An 18,653-nucleotide genomic window follows, 5' to 3' on the forward strand; every position below is an offset into this window, starting at 1 on the left:
GGCGGGTGTGTTTAGGTTTAGTTGAGACTGGTGTGAATGGGAAAATCACCCAGTAATATCTGGATAAAATGGACAGTCACCACAGTAATACCAGGATAAAAGGGACAGTCACCACAGTAATACCTGGGGGACAGTCACTACAGTAATGTCTGGGTAAAATAGGCAATCACCACAGTAATACCTGGACAGTCAACAGAATTATGGCTGGCCAACAGGGGCAGTCAGCACAGTAACCCTTGGATGAAAGGGACAGGCAGTACTGTAATACCTGCAAAAAATACGACAATAACCAGTAATACTACCTGGATAAAAGGGACAGTCAGCACAATAATGCCTGCAAAAATAGGACAGTCACCGCAGTAGTACCATTTAGATAAAAGGGACAGTCAGCATAGCAATACCTGGATAAAAGGGACAGTCGCCAAAGTAATAATTGGATAAAATGAAGAGTCACCACAGTAGTTTCTGGATAAAATGAACAGTCACCACAGTTATACCTGGATGAATGGGACAGTATGCACTATAATATTTGGATAAAACTGACAGTCAGCACAGTAACCCCAGAACAGGGCAGTCAGTACAAGGAGTTCTTCTGTATTTTCCTGGGCAGCACATGATTGGTCATCTAATGGTCTATATAGTACAGATATATAATAATTATATATATATTATAATACTATATATATAATATATGTATGTATGTATGTATATAATAGATATTTATGTATATACATAAATAGGTATGCATGCATAACTGTGTGCGTTAGCACTCTCCATACATCTAGCAACAACGTACGCATATGTTCTATATACTTGCACGCGGGCGTGAGCATGTGGGTACACACATACAGGCCTCATACATACACATAGCATCTCTGAATGGCTACGAAAGAGAAGGTGAAGAAACGTACTAGCTCCTCCTCTGAATGGATACAGCGAAAGGGACAAAGAAGAAGAAGAAGAAGAAGAAGAAGAAGAAGGAAGAAAATAGAAATATATAAACAGGTACATTCCGGGGCTGAGGTGAATGGTGTTTTTGTCTGCGAGGGCAAATGACCTTCTGTATGATCTACCCATTCCCATGGCCTCCAAAAATGCCCATTCCCCTCTCATACATCCCAATACCCATTCCTCCCTCTCCTTCTCCTCCTCCTTCTCCTTCTCCTCCTCCTCCTCTCCCTTTCCCCCTAACCTTCTTTCTACCTTTTACTGTAATCTAACAGTATCACCTGTTATGGGAGTCTAGCCACGTTCTCTCGCTTTTTCTGTTTGGTTGTTGGTCTTGTTTGTTTACTCCTCGCGATTGCTGGCTGGCGTTTATTCTCTCTCTCTCTCTCTCTCTCTCTCTCTCTCTCTCTCTCCTACAGACATTCACTCACTGGCACAATTTATTTTCTTGTCAGACTATCTTTTGTGCTTGGCCTGTTGTCCTCATTTGACTTAATATCTCTCTCTCTCTCTCTCTCTCTCTCTCTCTCTCTCTCTCTCTCTCTCTCTCTCTCTCTTTCACTAATTGACACTATTCATTTGTCAGGCTATCAGCTGAACTTAGCCTATTCTCTCTCTCTCTCTCTCTCTCTCTCTCTCTCTCGCGCATTGACACCATTTCTCAGGCTATCTGCTGTGCTTAGCTTATTGTCCTCATTTGATGTCATTCTCTCTCTCTCTCTCTCTCTCTCTCTCTCTCTCTCTCTCTCTCTCTCTCATGCACAGGGGAAGACATTCTCTCTGCTTTTCTAAGAACCTGTAATCTTCAGACATTTTACTTCACTGGAGGTCTGTGACATCATTCTCAAACAGACCTTGTCAGACCTAACGTAGGAAAATTGCAACACAGATAAAATTGTCTCTCTGTAATGCAGTTATTTCGTGGACGACAACTGACTACGAGATAAGGGATCCCGACTGTGGCAAGAAAAAGGTTTAAAAAATGAGAAAGAGAAGGGGACTCTGTATCGGCCTTACGCTCGTCTAAAGTATTAAAAATGAACTTTACTTAAGTAAGAGGGAAATAGAGAAAAATGCACTTACACACAAACACACACACATACACACAACTCGAATACCACCTATTCGCAATCTTTTGAGATTGAAAATGAATTTTTTTTCCTATTGTATTAAAAATGATTTTTCTTTGACTCAGACGGACGAACAGACATACACATAAGCCTTTGACACAGACAGATTTCTTTCAACATAGACTGACAGATTAGTTTTTGATACAGACAGCCAAATTATTGTTGACACAGAAAGACACAGACAGACAGATTTTTTTTTACACAGACATGCAAATTGTTTTTGACACAGACAGACGGACAGAAAGATTATTTTTGACAGAGACTTACAGACAGACAGATTTTTTTACAGACATGCAAATTGTTTTTGACACAGACAGACGGACATAAAGATTATTTTTGACAGAGACTTACAGACAGAGAAAATATTTTAAACAGAGAGACTGTTTTTGACATAGACAGTCAGGCTAGTCAGAGAGACAGACAGAGAGAAAGACAGACAGACCCCAAAGACTTAAAATGAAATATTTCCTTAATGCATTAAAAACTTTCTTTTTCACAGAAAAAAAGAGACATGAACATAAATAGACAGACAAAACAGACAGATAGATAGGTAGACAGAGAGAGATAAGAAAGGATGAAATTATATCTTTGTGCACTTCTCCAGGATTAGAAATATACGGAATTATATCCTTATGTACTTCTCCAGGATCAGAAGTGAGTAACATTTGAATCAGAGCGAGATGTTGACTACAACTCTTTATTCAAGTCCAGTATGATTACGATCAATTACTTTAATACCATCAAAGGCCAATTTGCCGTGACGCCAAATTTTAGTAATCGATCAATCGATCAGATTCTTGATAAAATTTTTGAAGTCTTGGAATAAATTTTTTTTCGACTGTTCGTGCTCTGTCTGTTTATTCCTTTTTTTTTTCAGTTTTACAGAAAATGATTTCCTTGCACAGATCGTTTTGTTTTTCTTTGATTTTGGTAATAAGGTGATCTTGAAAAAAAGTAGTATAAGTTTTAAAACAAATGCATTTTCTTAACATAGTAACGTTGTTTTCCTACATATAAAATGGAAAATAGCAACAGAAAAGTTCATCCTTTTGCTTCTACGTTATTTCCTTTCAATTTTGGCGTGACAGGTTTTTCTGTTCTGAAATTAATAACTAGTTTTTCTTGACGGGGGGAATGAACCTCCTGCCCAAGTTAGGGAAAATGCAAGCACTTTTCCTACAAAGCAAATGCCCCAAGGCTGAGCGGAAGAGGGAAAGTGGGCGTATACCCTTTTTTTTTTGGGTGTGGGGGCGGTTGGGGGATTGGGCTAAGGAGTATGTAGGCGAGGTCCTACTGCAGCAGGTGCTGGGTTCTGAGGGCAAAGCTCCTGACGAGGTCCGTGGTCTTCACCCACTAAGATTAGGAATGGTAGCCTACGTTAGGTTAGTTTGGGTTAGACTAGGTTAGGATAGGCGATGACAGGTAACATCAATGTTCCGTAATTTCTCGGAATTACAGTCGTCCCTATATTTTGGCTTCATGAGTTTTTCATGATAAGATTAGGCCTTCGGCAGAGGCTTACAAAGAAGGGAACATGACCTATCCACAGGCACAACTGATTAACGTGGAATTCGAGCCTCTGGACCTCGAAATGCCAACCAAGAATGCATTAGTCACGAAATGACTGAAATGAGCTGCTGTGATTTAAAGTGAAATTCGAAATGCGTGGTTTAATACCCAACTGGTGGTAATGTAAGTTAAGCATTGCTGAAAACCATTATTGGCGTAACCAAAGCATCTGAACATAAGGCATTTTGATCTAACAAACCAGGAAAACAACAGTGATCTGTTGTTTAAGTGCGAGATGACAGAACATATTTTAATGCCGAAATGTTGCTAGTGACATCTGTCGACATCATTTGCAAAGCAGGAAGTGCTTTTTGAAGCAGAAGTATACTTTGCATAGTCTATAAATCCTTATTTCACCTCCCTGCTCTTATGGTTGAAACCTGTCTTTCAACCAGATTCGCTGCAATTGTGTCGAAGTGACTGCGAGAGGTTAGAGACCTCTCTGTGTAACCGGAATCTCTTTGATAAACATCGTGGAAAAAGGTCACTGTGATTCCTTTCCTATTTCTGTCTGCGGTTTTGCAAATGTCATGAGCTCTCGTCGGCCACTGACCTGCAGTCACCCCCTCGGAGCTGATGCCGTTCCCGACCCCATCAAGGCCAAAAGCACCGAAGCAGGTTGCAGGCAATTGCAAAAGCAATGTCAATGGCTCCAGACGGCTTCGGATTCCCGGGGTTGGGGGCGGGGGGGTGTGGTAAAGAGGAGATAGAATGGGCGTAGAGTTTCCAAACAGTGTGACGCAACGCGCAGGCGCAAGAAGCATAATAGATACATCATGAACTTAGACCCAAGGCGCCTTAGAAGTGTGTGTGAGAGTTGTGGCTGCTTGCGTACGTGCGCGTCCTCGCGCTTGCTTGCTAGCAGGCACGCGCGCCAATGTGACGTAAATAACTAGATTTGTTTTTAGCATGTTTATGTTTACGAGTCTATATATATATATATATATATATATATACATATATATATATATATATATATATATATATATATATATATATATATATATATATATATAATAAAAGGAGCCCATAAAAACGCCAAAATATAGAAAGTAAGTACTATACTTCAGAGACTGCTGTCTCTAAAATATAGTACTTACTTCTATATTTTTGGCGCTTTTATGGGCTCCTTTATAAGATGGAATTCTGTTGTAACTATATATATATATATATATATAATATATATATATATATATATATATATATATATATATATATGTGTGTGTGTGTGTGTGTGTGTGTGTGTGTGTGTGTGTGTGTGTGTGTATGTATCATATATATATATATATATAATATATATATCTATAGCGATATATATATATATATAGATATATATATATTACATAGAATGGACCTATGTATAATACGCATTCATAACTCCACCTTCCTTTTTCTTCTCAGTACCAAACCCATTCATACATTTTTACCTTCCATTTCACCTATGTTTGTGTGCGTGTGTGTGTGTGTGTGTGTGTGTGAGAGAGAGAGAGAGAGAGAGAGAGAGAGAGAGAGAGAGAGAGAGAGGATTGTGTGAAACGAGACTTTCGGAGGGAACTGGAGGGTCTGCCTCACCGGTCGTCCTTCGGAAGTTGCAGTCAGCGTATTCTAACAACAATCCCTTTCATTCGGAACTACGTAGAGACTTTTCTCCGACTCCGTTGGCGAATAGAAAATAGAAAGAACCAGAATGTACTTTTCAAAGCATATGGGGGACGTGCATTATCGAAAGGAAGAATTTTATCTTTGGAAAGAATTCGTCGATGATTTACGTTTACTTGAAAATCATTATGAAGCCCAAACAGAAATTTCCTCGTTAGTACTATTTGAGGTGCAATATCGAGTTTCAGTGGTCGATTGATCGTACTTTATGTGACTCCACCTTTCTTGGAGGATAAGTTCAGCTACGAGATCTTTCGTATGTCACTCCTTAGAAACATATTGATTATTGTAACATATATTTTGAGTGTTAGATATTGCTTTACGCAAACAATTTCTGTCGTTTTAAATCGTGTGCTGCCATGCTTAGCACCAAGTAGCCCCCATATTTTTATTTTTTTGTTATTTACAGTCACCTAACTTCAATACATTGCCGTTGCCAAAGTCCTAACATACGTATCTTCAATTCTGTAACTGATAGCGATTACCAGGTGCAAATGTCAGCTAATAAATGCTTCTGATACCACCTTGTAAAAGATATCAGACAAGGTGATCGTGAGGACTTACGCACCTTCGGCTGTGGGGCACCAATGATTAGCTACTTGGTACAAAATTTGGCCGTAAGATGCCTTTAAGAGCTACGTTTAAAGGGTGGTTTTAGAAGGTACTTTTCAAAACACGCTTCTAAACCACCCTTTTGAATGATACTTTTCAAACACGCCCTTTGAAGATGTTTTTTTAAAACACGCTCTTAAAATATAGGTACTTTTAAAACACGCCTTTGAAAGATTCTTCTAAACCACGCTTTTGAAGATGTTTTTGAAACGTGCTTTTAAAAGATACTTATAAAACTCGCTTTTGAAAGATACTTTTAAACCTTTTAAACCACACTTTTAGAAGGTACTTTTGAACACGCCTTTGAACGATCATTTTAAAACGCGATTTCAAAAGATACTTGTGAAGCACGATTGTAAAAGATACATTCAAGATACGCCTTTAAAAGGTGCTTTCAAGATTTTTGAAAGTCGCTGGTAAAGCACGATCGTAGAAGATGCTTTCGAGAAATAACGGGGAAAATATACTCTTGTTGCGCACGCCTGAAGTGAGAGGCTCGTCATTTACACAGAGGACCTTCTGCGCCGTTGTAACGCCTCTCGCCTCCCTCCCATTCCCTCCCCTCCCCTCCCTCAACAACCCCCACCCCCCAAAAAAGTAGACTTCGTACCTTTACTAGATAGCGCTTATTTTGTTTACTTTGACGTGTGACCAGCTGCTGTTTTTTTTTTCACATGAGTCACAATGCCTAGATTTAAAAAAAAAACGCTGAAACCGAATCAAGGGCACAAGGGAGAATGTAACCTATATTTACGTATATCAGGCAGTCGCGTGGTACAAATATGAGATAATGGAGATGAATTTGTTATGTTTTTGTTGGCTCTAACTGGAGGTTAACCATCACCATTATTATTATTATTATTATTATTATTATTATTATTATTATCATTATTATTATTGTTATTATTATTATTATTATTATTATTATTATTATTATTATTATTATTATTATTATTTGTGCTTTGTAAGATTTCTGAATGCTATCTATTATTATTCTATTATTACTATATTATTATTATTATTATTATTATTATTATTATTATTATGAAGAAGAAGAAGAAGAAGAAGAAGAAGAAGAAGAATAAGAAGAAGATGAGGAATCCATAATCGCGTGAATCACTAAAATGGTGAAACGAATCCACAATGTTGTAAGAAAGAAGTGTTTTCAAATGCATATCTTACACTTACATTATTGTAGTTTTCTTTCACCATTACTATTATTATCATTATTATTATTATTATTATTATTATTATTATTATCATTATTATTATTATTAGGAGAGTAAATCCACAGTAGTATGCATACTACTGTGAATTTACTCTCCCATTTTATTGCCTTATGTGATTATAAGTTTTCTTTAGATTATTATTATTATTATTATTATTATTATTTTATTATTATTATTATTTTATTATTATTATTACTATTATTATTATTATTATTATTATTATTATTATTATTATTATTATTATTATTATTCAGCAGAATAGAATGGCCAAAGACCTGTGCAAAGAAAGAAAAGAAAGAACGAAGGAGAAAAAAAGAAAGGCACAGAGTTGTATGATATGAGCAGAAGCAGCGATAAATAGAGATGTATGCACAATAGATAACAAAAGTCAATTCATACAACTTTGTCATCAGTACTTTTGTTAGTGATTGTAATATTTTTTCGTATTGTTACTCTCAATATCTGTGAAATGTAGCTGGCCAATCTTTTTTTGTTACCTTATTGTATTTTGTATGAGTCTTACGTTACCAAGTTCAAGTATTCATTACCATTATGAATTTTTTTGTAAGATCCGCCCAGGGGGAATAAGGGTTATTATTATTATTATTATTATTATTATTAATATTATTATTATTATTATTATTATTATTATTATTATTACGAGCTAGTTAGCGAGCGCTACGCGGGCAGGAACCCGGCGCTGCTGTCTCTCCTATCCTCTTGGTCCCCTACCTACTTCGTCCCCACCCAGGCCGGACACACAGGTTTGCAGGAGGAGGGTGGATGTCTCCCCTACCCTCCCATTCCCCTACTTACCTCGCCCCGGCCCGAGCCGGACATATGGGTTTGTATGAGGAGGGTGATTGTCTCCCCTATCCTTCCGTTCCCATACCTATCCCGTCCTCAACAGGGGCGGACAAACTTGTTTGAAAGGAGTTGGTGGCTGTGTCTTGTCTACTGTCACCTGAGTGAGGGCAAACATGATTCACTCTGATTCTGTTCATATAGCTTCTCATTATTATTATTATTATCATGTTATTATTATTATTAGTTGTAGTAGTGGTAGTAAAATTTAATCAGTGACAAATATTAAAATCTCAAACTCAAGATATTGGAATGTCTTATAGGGGAGGCTATGACCCAATCCAGAGCTCGAGAACATTGGTTATATGGTCCAGTCACACTCGCCTAAGATGAGTATGTGTGGATCCTGAATTAGCAAGAAGCCACAAACAGCAGAGCAGGTGATCCAGTTAATGAAGGAAAGCATAAAAGTATGGAGGGAGGACTATAAGTGACACCAGTTATATAAGAAGTGGAAAAATACACAGAGAAACATGAGGAGGATGACGAAGTGAAGAAGAAACGAGAGAATTATAAGAAAAAGAATGGACATTTGAATATTAAAAAGAAATGTAATTAGAAAAAAGAAGACATTGCACAAGATAGATAAGAACAAAGAGATGAACAAGAAACTCTTAGTTTAAACAGACCACTGAGCTGATCAACAGCTCTTCTAGGGATGACCCAAAGGATTCCTCATTTACGTGGCTAGGAAACAATTGGTTACTTAACAACGGGACCTGCAGCTTATTGTGGGATCCGAACCACATTATATCGAGAAATGCATTAATAATCACTGGAACACTGGAAATAAATTCTGCGGGAACGAACTCAGGCTACCAGATTGATAGGCGAATACGCAACCAACTGGTCCAATGAGGAACTCTTCTTGACGATCGCAATGAAAGAAGAGGAGGCAGCTGAACATCAACGGAAAGGAAGAAGAACAATAAGAGGAGGAGAAAGAAGAAGGAAAAATGTAAATTAAAACATGAATGAAATGACAAGCAGGAAGTGAAGGAACTATATATATATATATATATATATATATATATATATATATATATATATAATATATATATGCATTATATAACAGACATAATATGTTATACCATATATATGTTTATATAATAAGTATTAATATATGATTATATAATATCATACATATAGATATATATATATATACACATACATACATATATATATATATATATATATATATATATATATATATATATATATATATATATTACACATACATACATATATATATGTGTGTGTGTGTGAGTGTGTGTGTGTATTTATATATAGAACAAAAGAAGCCCTAATGTATGCAAACATACGCTTGGAGCGGTAAGGAATTAAATATATCGAAAGACTTCGAAGGAAAACAGCCCAAGCAACAACCACAAAAACCTCAACAACAACGACAACAAAAGCAACGAGAACAAAGAGCTTCTGTCGCTTATTTCCACTGCAGTCACGTTCCTTCCCAAGGCGACGACGATTTCTGTTTTTTTCCTCCTGAAGATGAATGGGGGAGATTAGAAAGGCGTTCTTGACGGTCGGCTCATAGCAACAATGACCCGTGCTGGCATAAGGCCAGCTTAATCTACCATGGCTGACTGATTGGTTTTTGTTGAGTGACGTCGCGAAAATTGTGGTCATCTTCTTGGTCTTCTCCTTTTTTTTTTCTTTAATAGTGTATGATCCTTTTTAGCAAAGCGTTATACCAGTTTATCAATGAGAATACTTGTATTATAGATATCGTTTGGTAGAATTAAAAAATTGAAGTTTGTACAGCTTTGCGTAATATTGCTGAGAACGCGTAGAGTCAGTCGAATGTGAATGAACGCAAAATACATAAGCTATTAAAACTTTAACCACTGCCCGGTGGTGGCCTATCCTGTATTGTTACCATACACACGATTATGTCTAACTTTAACCTTTAATAAAATTTTTGAAAGATACTGAGGCTAGAGGGCTGCAATTTGGTATGTTTGATGATGTGAGGGTGGATGATCACCATACCAATTTTCAGCCCTCTAGCCACGGTCGTTTTTAAGATCTGAGGGCGGACAGGAAAAGTACGGACAGATGAAGTGAGGACGGACGGACAAATCCATCACAATAGTTTTCTTTTCAGAAAAATAGAAAGTGTGTCTCCGTCACGTTAGGAATATGGAAGACGATTGGCTAAAGTAGATTCACATCAACCGTGTATTTGATGTCTAGGCCAGTCCCTTACGACGCTCCTGATTGGCTGTTGATAGGCCAATCACAGGGCTGTAAACTCTCTGTCTCTATAGAGAGTTCACATAGGCAGGATATATATTCCACCTCTCCTGAGGGATATGTCTTTCAAAGGTATCCCTTGGGAGAGGTGGAACATACATCCTGCCTATGTGAACTCTCGAGACAGACTGAGAGTTTCCAGCCCTGTACAGATTGCCTGATCAACAGCCAATCAGGAGCGTCGTAAGGGACTGACCTAGACATCAAGTGTATGGTTAATGTGAATCTACTACAGTGATATCTGTAACGTTTAGAATCGATGGGAGGTCGGAGATGGAGATCTACAAGGTGATGATGGCTTGTTAGTGCCAGAGTTCTCAAAAATTAAGCACAGGATCGAGGTGAGTGGCTCAGTGTGTGTATGGGGGCTTTAAGAACTTATGAACCTAAGACTCTTTTGTGTGGCTGAGGCTTGGAATGTTTCTGCACGAAACCCTCATCCTAGTTTGCCAGTTAAAGGATGACCATAGAAATAAATGTTGATTTGTTTTCCTTTGGAGGCCGCAGCTATCAATGAAAATGGGGATCTTGGTGAATAAGAAAAATGCTCCCAAACCAGGATTTCTCCCTGTGAACCTGGTTCGGAGGGATAAAGAAAAATATCTCCAATTCATACTTTATTCGCTTTTCAGAAGAAAGCCAGATAAATGAATGTATATATATATATACATTTATATACATATATATGTATATATACGTATGAATGTATATACCATATACATGTATATGTATACATGTATATATATACATATTATATAAATTAATTTATCTATATACATATATATACAAATATATATATATATATATATTATATATATATATATATATATATATATATATATATATATATATATAATACCTGCAGAAGCAGGTACTATGTCGTACCTCTGAGTAAATGGGGATACAATCCACAATGAAGTAAAATCCTCTGTAGTTTAAAATATCTATATCTGTACAGGATTAAAGCTTTCGACCATCAACTGTTGTCTTGTTCACTAAACAAGACCACAGTTGATGGTCGAAAGCTTTAATCCTGTACAAGATATATATATTTTAAACTACAAGAGGATTTTACTTCATTGTGGATTGTATCCCCATATATACATATTTATATATATATATATATATATATATATATATATATATATATGTATATATATATATATATATGTATACATATATGCATAAATATGCATATATATGCATATATATATATACGTACATATTTACATATTTGTATACGTGCATTTATATATATATATATGTATAGTAATTTGTATATATATACATATATATATGCAAATAGATAAATAAGTAAATATGTATATATATATATATAATATATATATATATATATATATATATATATGTGTGTGTGTGTGTGTGTGTGTGTGTGTGTGTATGTATGTATGTATGTATAACTGAATCACGAAAGTTTGGAACGTGATAAATCCATAAATAAAGGTATAAGCCACGAAGGAAAAATAAACAACGGAATTTCTGCAAGATCTTTCGACTCAAACGTCCTTTACTCAGCAGATAAATTGACTTACATGAGGAATTGACAGTACAAGAAAGGTCGTATAACTGACAGATAGGGATTATAAGGAGATTAGTACCTAGAATCCGGCAAACCTGGAGAATGAGTAACCTTCACAAGCAAGCATAAACATGGGTACAATTTGCGCATTGTCAGTCCCAAATATTTGGATCAAGAAATTGAACGCATAAGAAAAATAGGGAAAGATTTATGTTATCCTTCACATAATTATATTAGATATTTGTTATAATAAAGCCTACAAAAAGTTTTATAGTGTAAGAAACACGGAGAAAGAAAATTGTAAGAACATTCTCAGTTTGCCTTATTTTAACGGATTTGAAACCATTAAATCATTGTTAAAAGCCTTTAAGGTCACCTTGTTTTTTCCTATAAAAACATGTTAAAAGGAATGTTAAAATGGCCCCAAAGGAAGCAACAACATAATATATAAAATTCCATGTATGGATTGTCCCTCATTTTATCTCGGACAGTCGACCAAGGGCTTAGAAGTAAGATTAAGCCAGCATAAATATTCTGTAAAAACTAGGCAAACATGTAATGCAACATTCATTCATTTAAGTGAAAACAACCACCTAATAAATTGGATCGGTCGTTCAGTAATTGCAAGGTCAAGAGATGTCTTATCACGAAATCTTTTAGAATCTGCCATAATACAACTTACTTCCCATTGCAATTTTAATATTAGTCGTGACCTGTTTCATTTAGACCCTTGTTTTTGTAACATGTTTAGGAATGACCTCAAAGATATAATTACAGACTTAAATACAAATTAGTTGCCTTAGAGATATCTTCGTTGCATATATACGTTTAATATGTATTGTGAATATGTTGTTTTTTAACAAAGTTCTGAATAGCTGTCGCCCTATATAATCCTTTAATTGTCTAGTCCTTGTGTCTGAGCATATTTACTTAATCTTTTTTTTTTTAAACTGTACCCATGTTTATGCTTGTTTGGGAAGGTTACTCATTCTCCAGGTTTGCCGGATTCTAGGTAATTATCTCCTTATAACCCCTATCTGTCAGTTATACGACCTTTCTTGCACTGTCAATTCCTCATGTAGGTCAGTTTATCTGCTGAGTAAAGGACGTTTGAGTCGAAAGATCTAGCAGAAATTCCGTTGTTTATTTTTCCTTTGTGGCTTATACCTTTATATATATATATATATATATATATATATATATATATATATAATATATATATATACTTATGTATATATATATATATATATATATATATATATATATATATATATATATATATATATATATATATATATATATGTATGTATATATATATATATATATATATATATATATATATATATATACATATATATATATATATATATATATATATATATGTATATATATATATATATACTATATATATATATATATATATATATATATATATATATATATATATATATATATATACGTAAATACTACATTTCATAAGCTGAAGGAAGACCACTTCCAGTTTATGGAATCGCGTATACAGCTCACACGAGTAAAAAAAAAAAAAAAAAACACTGATGAATTCCGCAAAATGAGAGAGACAAGCAGAGACATCAGACAATTAAAGACTGACAGAGACAGAAATAGAGACAGCAGAGACGGAGACAGAGATTGGGGAAAGAGAGCGGACCCCAGTACCCTTTTGTACGTGGTCGACATTCACCTGCGACAAAAAAAAAAAAAAAAAAAAAAAAAGCGAGAATAAGTCCTTTTCAGGGTATTATTATCCGTGGCACAGATTATTACACGGCGGCCGAGTTGACCTTGTACGGGGGATGTTTATGAATGGAAAAGGCAGGTGAGTGTCGTACTCTACAGAACGTTCATGTTGCCTCTGCGTAACCTTTGGTTATGAGAGAGAGAGAGAGAGAGAGAGAGGAGAGAGAGAGAGAGAGAGAGAGGCTGGTATAATATCAGTATCGTTAATGATGTAAGAGAAAGAGAGGAAAAATAAATTGACATTATATCAGAACCCTTAGTTATATCAGAACCCTTAGTAATTGAATAGAGAGAGAGAGAGAGAGAGAGAGAGAGAGAGAGAGAGAGAGAGAGAGCTCCTGACATAATATCAGTACCGTTAATGACGTAATAGAAAGGAAAAAAAATTGGCATATTACCAGTTCCTTAAGAATTGAGAAGAAGAGAGAGAGAGAGAGAGAGAGAGAGAGAGAGAGAGAGAGAGAGAGAGAGAGAGACCCTGAAATAATATCATTACCGTTAATGGTGTAAGAGAAAGAGGAAAAATAAATTACCATGATATCAGTAACCCTTAATGATTGAAGAGAGAGAGAGAGAGAGAGAGAGAGAGAGAGAGAGAGAGAGAGAGAGAGAGAGAGAGCGAGAGAGAGAAACCTTGGGATAATATCAGTACCGTTAATGGTGTAAGAGACAGACGGGAAAATAAATCAGCATTCTATCAGAACCCATAGTGACTGAATATGGATGTGGATAAATAAATCAAAAATAAAATAAAGTAAATAATTATTATAGATATAGATATAATAGATGATAGATTATTATATATAAAGTATATAGTATATAGATAGATAATAATTTTATAAAAAAAATATATATATAGATTAATTATAATATATACTATAATATACTTATTATAAAGATAATATAGTATATATATTAGTATATATATATATATCTGATATATTAAAATCTATATATATAGATAAATATAGTATATATCGATATTATATTATATCTATCTATAATATATGATATTATATATATATATATAATATATGTATATATATATATATATATATATATATAGTATATATATATATATATATATCTATATATATATATATCTATATATATATATATAAGATATATATATATATATATATATATATATATATTATATATATATAGAGAGATGAGAGAGAGAGAGAGAGAGAGAGAGAGAGAGAGAGAGAGAGCACTGTTTCAGTTTATCTGAGTTCATAAACCTCTAATCAAAAGTTCAGCATTATGGTTTCATTTTACCGCTGAAATGAGTGATAAATAAGTAGTAATTACATATGAATGTAAATAAATTACATAACTTTATAAAAAGTATTATGGCCTAGTGTGAACTAACATAATCCAGCCTACTCTAATCTTGTCTTACCTAATCTGGCATAACCTAACTTACTCTCACCTTGGTAACAACAAGATTCTACTGTCAACTTGATTAACTTATTGTAATGTAATCACATTCATCAAGCATGCTTGTGTCAGAGCAAGATTACCGGAAATTAACGATTGTTTCTTGTTCATACGAGCATACTTGGAGTTGCAAACGAGTTTGGCCAGGGCACCAATGTCAGGATTGTTCTCTTATCTTACTTCCTGTCCATCTACGTATATATATATAATATATATATATATATATATATATATATATATATATATATATATAACTATATATATATATATATATATATATGCATCATCATGCCACAGATATTCCTGTTGCTTCTTTCTATTGAACTGAACAAGTTCTCTCTCTCTCTCTCTCTCTCTCTCTCTCTCTCTCCTTCGATACTCGAAAGGTAGAGTTGGTCACTTAGTATTTTGAATCCCGAAAGGTGTTTTACCTCTTGAGGACAAAGTTTTAACCTCTTGGAGGGCATGTTTTACCTCTGAAAGACAGAGAGTTTTAATCTCTTGAGAGCACGTTTTATCTCACGAGGAAAAAGAAATATAACCTCTTGAGGACAGGGCTTTAACCTCTTGGGAGGTATGTTGTACCTCTTAAGGACAAAGAGTTTTCAGCTCTTGGGAACATGTTTTACCTCATGAAGACAAAGACATTTAACCTCTTGAGGACAGAGTTTTAACCTCTTGGAGAGCATGTTTTACCTCATGAGTACAAAGAGTTTTAAGTTTTTGATGACAAGAGGTTTTATTTCTCTTCGGCAGTTATTACATCTACTTAATTTTCTATTAGTTTTAATGTTTTGAAAAAAAAGATTGCATTTCTGTTTTATCGTGTTTTTCTAATAATTTTTTCATAGTTTTTTATCTCTGTTTTCATAATCTTTTTTTCATTACTCTAGATGTTTCCTAATAATTTTTCGTTAGTTTATCTGTTTCCCTAATAATATTTCATTAGTTTATCAGTTTTCCTAATAATTTTCATTATCTTATCTGTTTTCCTAATAATATTTCATTAGTTTATTTATTTTCCTAATAATTTTTCATTAGCTTATGTTTTCTTAATAATTTTTCATTAGGTTATCTATTTTCCTAATAATATTTCATTAGCTTATGTTTTCTTAATAACTTTTAATTAGGTTATCTATTTTCCTAATAATTTTTCATTAGATTATGTTTTCTTAATAATTTTTCATTAGGTTATCTGCTTTCCTAATAATTTTTCATTAGCTTATGTTTTCCGAATAATTTTTCATTTGCTTATCTATTTTCCTAATAATTTTTCATTAGCTTATCTGTTTTCCTAATACATTTGTTTATTTACTTTTATTTCTCCCTAATCCGCATCTTTTCAACAAACCTTTCACTGAATGACCAAAGTTGGCTAAAGAATTGGAGTTGCACATCTGTTCGAAGCATGACCTTCATGAACGCAACCTGACCCTAAGTTTATAAGAATATTTAGAGATAATTATTATCTATTTAATAGACAGGATGGCGGATGTGCGTTAGATGATACCAGAAAATATTCTCTTTAAATGTGCTTTTAAAAATCAGAATATTCTACGCTAAATCATCTTCACATCCTGAATTATTCTATATGAACAATGGGTTGTCTAGGAATAATAAGTCCTGGTTTCACAATCACCGAGAAGAGAAGTATAAATTTGTAATTTCTTTTTTGTGGAGGAATGTCAGAAAGCCGAACTTTCCCGCCACAAAAATTTTAGCGCGGAGAAATTAGTTTGGAAATTGGCGCCAATTAAGAGAGACGAAAGCCTCCCTCTGGTTGGTAATAACATTAATGGACCCCTAACAACGTATTCAAATAACTCACCAAATGGAGAAGGAAACGCACAATCGCCCTCGCTAATTAAGCGTCATATAAATGCTAATGCCGAATTTTTTTTTTTTTTTTTTTTTTTTTTTTTTGCTTTCAACTTTCGAACTCATTTGTAAAGACAATGTTCCTCGAACGCTCATGTGCAAAATGACCTGCTCGGTCTTTAGGAAAATGGACTGTGCTTTTCTTTTCCTACGACTGCTTGCAAGCAGGAAGGTTGCAGAAGAATATAAGTAAAGATTACTCTCGGTAATTTGTGTAGCATTTGCAGCAACTAAGAGGCGGGTAAGATCAAAAATCCTGTTTAGCGTGCAAAGGACGCGCAATCTACAAGATGGAAGAGAAGAATTACACTTAGAAAAAAATAATAATGATTATACGTAGATAATAAATAACATAATTTAACTAGCTGTAGCGGTGGTTTTAGCTAGAACTATTAAATGCAAACAAAATCGAAAAATACAATAAAGTTGTAGCACCAGTGACTGGAGCCACTGGAAGTTAGATATAAACCCGTAATAAAAAGACATACTTCTCCAATAAAACTTATTTAAAGAAAGAATCAATACTACTTTTCATCCGCCGTCACGTCTCTCGAGAGACACCACTTGTCCCCGATCAGCATTTGTTTTCTTTTCAGGCTACGGTAGGGGGGGGGGAGAGTGTTAAGTCGGTGGTGGAAATCAGTAAGCCGGTAGGCGGCGGTGTTTGTCAAAACGAGCGTCTTCTACGCACGGAGAACCGGATGTCTGGACTTTCACTGATGTGATGATCTCTTATGCACAAGTCTAATCGCTAACTACTTAGTATCAATACACACGGGAGAGACTATAGTAGATTCACATCAACCGTGCATTTGATATCTTACGACTGATTGGACTGATTGGCTGTTGATAAGCCAATCACAGGGCTGAAAATTCTGTCTTTCTCGAGAGTTCACATGGGTAGGATCTATGTTCACTTCTGAGGGATACGTCTTTCAGGAGAGGTGGAGCATAGATCCTACCAATGTGAACTCTCGAGAGAGACAGAGAGTTTCCAGCCCTGTCATTGGCTTATCAACAACCAATCAGGAGTGTCGTAAGGGACTGGCCTAGACTGCGTCCCTGGCTTTAAATAGTTACGCTATGTGTAAGTTTTAGGTAAATAAAAGGATATCTTGGTGTACATTTGCAACTGAAAAGTGTTTTAATAATTTACTGTATGCGATTTACACCGTTAATATTCGAAATAGGATATTATTTAAAGCCCGGGACGCAGTGTTGTTACCATGCACAAACACCACAGGCGGATGGACAGATGGAAAAAACAGAGTATAGTCATATACTCCCGCTGCCCCGTTGGGCTGGTAAATTTAAAATGGCTTTTTATCAGTTTCATCAAGAATATTTTTGCAGTTTAAAACTAATGATAAACATTGTGAGTGAAATGGTGATAGTGGTTATTATTGTTACTAGCAATTTACCAATCCTTACTAAAAGCATATTCATCTGCTGCTTCATATAATGACTCGCTAGTGTTTATTAACTATTATAGCATTGATGTTTACCTAATAGTATTCTTTTCCATATAAGTCATATGTATAGGATATATATGATTTGTGATTTATAGAATGATAAAATAAATAAATAATGTGAATGTTAAACAGTACAGAAAAAATATTTCTAATAAAATATAGCGTATTTATTTCAATTTTCCTTGGTGAAACAAAGCTCGATTTGACAGTAGATTTTAGCACAGGCCCCCAGGTAAGCTTGAGGTCGAATCACAATGTTTTTTTTTTTCTTGAAGGA

The sequence above is a fragment of the Macrobrachium nipponense genome, chromosome 16 (assembly GCF_015104395.2).
Source record: "Macrobrachium nipponense isolate FS-2020 chromosome 16, ASM1510439v2, whole genome shotgun sequence".
Classification (NCBI taxonomy): domain Eukaryota; kingdom Metazoa; phylum Arthropoda; class Malacostraca; order Decapoda; family Palaemonidae; genus Macrobrachium; species Macrobrachium nipponense.